The 5000-nt window shown below is 40.3% G+C and overlaps 1 protein-coding gene and 1 long non-coding RNA gene across 7 annotated transcripts in view; one reads left to right on the forward strand and one right to left on the reverse strand.

The window, feature by feature from the left end:
- The window catches only part of psip1a (PC4 and SFRS1 interacting protein 1a), a 594174-nt gene that overhangs the window by 105922 nt on the left and 483252 nt on the right, over positions 1–5000 (forward strand). The window lies entirely within an intron of this gene.
- Positions 1–5000, reverse strand: part of LOC133538555 (uncharacterized) — a 173989-nt gene that overhangs the window by 87135 nt on the left and 81854 nt on the right. The window lies entirely within an intron of this gene.

A 5000-nucleotide genomic window follows, 5' to 3' on the forward strand; every position in this document is an offset into this window, starting at 1 on the left:
GGTGCGGCTTGTTAGCTTACCAAAGTCGTACTAAAATATTTTGACAGATTTTTGGGCGCCGTGTGTAACGTAACTATTAAAGTTTGAGTGTTTACTGGCGTCATCTTTCAGTCTACACCAGGGGTCGGCAACCCAAAATGTTGAAAGAGCCAAATTGGACCAAAAATACAAAAACAAATCTGTCTGAAGCCGCGAAAAATGAAAAGCCATATTACATACAGATAGTGTGTCATGAGATATAAATTGAATTATGATCACTTAAAGGAAACTAAATGAGCTCAAATATAGCTACAAATGAGGCATAGTAATGCAATATGTACATATAGCTAGCCTAAATAGCATGTTAGCATCGATTAGCTTGCAGTCATGCAATGAGGGAATATGTCTGATTAGCACTCCACATAAGTCAATAACATCAACAAAACTCACCTTTGTGCATTCATGCACAGCATTATAAGTTTGGTGGACAAAATCAGACAGAAAAAAAAAGTGGGATAAATCACGTCTGAGAAAGTTATGCATGTAAACAAACTAGGGTGAGTTCAAGGACCACCAGAATTAGTAGGACAAAACAGCGCTCGCCAAATACTCGAATCAGTGAAGCATGTTTAATATAAACAATGTGCTTTATAGCAATTAGGGAGGTTTGTGTCATGTTTGTCCTCCTAAAGAAACCAAATAAAAAACAAAAATATATGTTTTCCCCCTTATTAGTTCCATTTTTCATATATTTTTGAAAAAGCACCAGAGAGCCACTAGGGCGTCGCTAAAGAGCCGCATGCGGCTCCAGAGCCACGGGTTGCCGACCCCTGGTCTACACGTATCTCTTATGTGAGACTGCCATCTACTGGTCACACTTGTTACACCATGTACCAAATAAAATTGGAGGTCGGGAAGCACAACCAAAACTTATTTTGTACATTAGGTGTACCGGCTTATAAGGCGCACGGTCGATTTTTGAGAAAATAAAAAGGATTTTAAGTGCGCCTTATAGTCTGAAAAATACGGTGATGGCAAAGGCTACTTCCTGGCTGCGGCGACACACAGTAAACACTACACTACTGCCTTTTACAAACCCCGTTTCCATATGAGTTGGGAAATGGTGTTAGATGTAAATATAAACAGAATACAATGATTTGCAAATCCTTTTCAAGCCATATTCAGTTGAATATGCTACAAAGACAACATATTTCATGTTCAAACTGAAAAACATTGTTTTTTTTGCAAATAATAAACTTCAGAGATTAACTTTAGAATTTGATGCCAGCAACACATGACAAAGAAGTTGGGAAAGGTGGCAATAAATACTGATAAAGTTGAGGAATGCTCATCAAACACTTATTTGGAACATCCCACAGGTGTGCAGGCTAATTGGGAACAGGTGGGTGCCATGATTGGCTATAAAAACAGCTTCCATGAAATGGTAAGTAATTCACAAACAAGGATGGGGTGAGGGTCACCACTTTGTAAGCAAATTGTCGAACAGTTTTAGAACAACATTTCTCAACGAGCTATTGCAAGGAATTTAGGGATTTTACCATTTATGGTCCGTAAAATCATCAAAAGGTTCAGAGAATCTGGACAAATCACTGCACGTAAGTGATGATATTACGGACCTTTGACCCCTCAGGCGGTACTGTATCAAAAACAGACATCAGTGTGTAAAGGATATCACCACATGGGCTCAGGAACACTTCATAAAACCACTGTCAGTAACTACAGTTGGTCGCTACATCTGTAAGTGCAAGCTAAAACTCTACTATGCAAAGCGAAAGCCATTTATCAACAACACCCAGGAACGCCGCCGGCTTCGCTGGGCCCGAGCTCATCTAAGATGGACTAATGAAAATTGGAAAAGTGTTCTGTGGTCTGACGAGTGCACATTTCAAATTATATATGAAAACTGTGGACGTGGTGTCCTCTGGAACAAAGAGGAAAGTAACCATCCAGATTTGTTATAGGCGCAAAGTGTAAAAGCCAGCATCTGTGATGGTATGGGGGTGCATTAGTGCCCAAGGCATGGGTAACTTACACATCTGTGAAGGCACCATTAATGCTGAAAGGTACATACAGGTTTTGGAGCAACATATGTTGTCATCTAAGTAATGTTATCATGGACGCCCCTGCTTATTTCAGCAAGACAAGTGTTACAACTGCGTGGCTTCGTAAAAAAAGAGTGTGGGTACTTTCCTGGCCCGCCTGCAGTCCAGACCTGTCTCCCATGGAAAATGTGTGGCGCATTATGAAGCATAAAATACAACAGCGAAGACCCCGGACTGTTGAAGGACTGAAGCTCTACATAAAACAAGAATGGGAAAGAATTCCACTTTCAAAGCTTCAACAATTAGTTTCCTCAGTTCCCAAACGTTTATTGAGTGTTGTTAAAAGAAAAGGTGATGTAACACAGTGGTGAACATGCCCTTTCCCAACTACTTTGGCACGTGTTGCAGCCATGAAATTCTAAGTTAATTATTATTAGCAAAAAAAAAAAAAGTTTATGAGTTTGAACATCAAATATGTTGTCTTTGTAGCATATTCAACTGAATATGGCTTGAAAAGGATTTGCAAATATTCTGTTTATATTTACATTTAACACCATTTCCCAACTCATATGGAAACGGGGTTTGTACAACCGCACAGCACAGTTCTTATAATTAGCTCATTTTTAATTGTTACATAAAAAAAATACTTTTTTTTTAACAATTAACATATATTACCAAGCACAAAAACAGCGGTATCGAAAAATTTGAAATTTACTCATCCCTTCCCACTCTTTATCAAATGGTGACGTCTTGTTTAAATGTAACATTGTTAAAGTCCTACTGAAAGCCACTACTAGCCACCACGCAGTCTGATAGTTTATATATCAATGATGAAATATTAACATTGCAACACATGCCAATACGCCCGCTTTAGTTTACTAAATTGCAATTTTAAATTTCACGCGAAGTGTCCTGTTGAAAACGTCGTGGAATGATGACGCTTATGTTGATGCGTGCACGTGACGTTATTGTTTGTAGCAGACATATTAGCCCTGCACCACACACGGCTAAAAGTCGTCTCTTTTCATCGCGCAATTACACAGTATTCTGGACATCTGTGTTGCTGAATCTTTTGCAATTTGTTCAATTAATAATGGAGACGTCAAAGAAGAATGCTGTTGGTGGAAAGCGGTGGGTTGCAGCTGCCTTTAACAACCAAAACAGTTTGTTGTGAAGCTTTAATATGGAACAGAGCGGTCAAGCGAACATGTTTCTCTACCACGTCAACCAGCAGGTTTCGGTGAAAAAAATTGTGATATTAAGTCGGCTCTTACCGGAGACATGAGTGGAGCTTGCGTCCTCCAGCAGCAGCTGTCAAAGAGGCAGCTGTGACTTTCTTGGCTCCTCAATATGGCTTCCCTCAGAGACACTGGTGGTCACCGCAGCCCTCCGACTTTCAGGTATGACTTTATAATCTCACTAAAACACTAGTAACACAATAGGCCGATAAGGGATTTTCCAGAATTATCCTAGTAAATGTGTCTAATAACATCTGAATTGCTCCCACTGCTGTCGCCTTTTTTTTCTCTCTAGTGCTTTACTCTAACTTTCATCATCCACAAATCTTTCATCCTCGCTCAAATTAATGGGAAATCATCGCTTTCTCGGTCCGAATCGCTCTCGCTGCTGGTGGCCATGATTGTAAACATCGTCTGCTGCTTCCGGTAAAGGCAAGTCTTTTTAATTAGCGACCAAAAGTTGCGAACTTTATCGTGGATGTTCTCTACTAAATCCTTTCAGCAAAAATATGGCAATATCGCGAAATGATCAAGTATGACACATAGAATGGACCTGCTATCCCCATTTAAATAAGAACATCTCATTTCAGTAGGCCTTTAAGTGCGCCTTACAGTCCGAAAAATACGGTAAGTTATCAATTATCAGTTTCCGCTTTGAAAATATCCCTAAGAAAAAGCCAAAGGAAAAGAAAAACACATTAATCCTTTCACTGCTCGTTCGACGGAGGTTTCTTGCTAATGTCCAGTGTTGTGCCACTTTTCCGGCATATCTTCCCAGACACTTCTCAAAGTATCCTCAGAGGTAAATCGTCGCCTTTTTTTTCTTTTTTTTTCTAGTGCTTCACTCTAACTTTCCTCATCCACGAATCTCTCATCCTCGCTCAAATTAATGGGGAAATCGTCGCTTTCTCGGACCGAATCGCTCTTGCTGCTGGTGGCCATGATTGTAAACAATGTTCAGATGTGAGGAGCTCCACAACCCGTGACGTCACGCACACATCGTCTGCTACTTCCGGTACAGGCAAGGCTTTTTTATTAGCGACCAAAAGTTGCGAACTTTATGGTGGATGTTCTCTACTAAATCCTTTCCGCAAAAATATGGCAATATGGTGAAATGATGAAGTATGACACATAGAATGGAGCTGCTATCCCCGTTTAAATAAGAACATCTCATTTCAGTAGGCCTTTAAAGATGTTTGAAATGAACTGAACCCATTATTTTATCCCACGACTGTATATGAGAAGTCACACCATTAAAAATATTCAATTCCTAATCAATTTACATAATTATGTCAGCACCGCCTACGGCAAGTTCATCATTCGGTGTCAAAAGGGATCGTCCCGGATTTGAACCTCTCACATTTGATTTGATTCCTACTAATAGGAGCATACATGGAATGATGTGGGCAGGGATGCAATTCTGCAGAGAGCAACACAAAAAGCTTCCACACAATTAACCTAATGGCTGACTGTGGCCAAACAAAGTCCTAACAATCTTGTCACATGCTTGGCGCCCTGCAGAATAGAGACTGTTTTCTGGCCCATCACTTTCATAAAGCCGACATTATGGATGCTTGAGTATGTTGAGACGCCCATGGCGGGGGGGGTCTGCTGCCTTCCTCCGCACAAATATCATAGAGCCAGTGGCTCGCATCTATCATTCAATCCTTTTTAATTAGGGTGTTTTTTGTCATATGGAGAGAGGGGCACTAAGTAGCAC

Source organism: Nerophis ophidion, linkage group LG20 (genome assembly GCF_033978795.1).
Source record: "Nerophis ophidion isolate RoL-2023_Sa linkage group LG20, RoL_Noph_v1.0, whole genome shotgun sequence".
Lineage (NCBI taxonomy): Eukaryota > Metazoa > Chordata > Actinopteri > Syngnathiformes > Syngnathidae > Nerophis > Nerophis ophidion.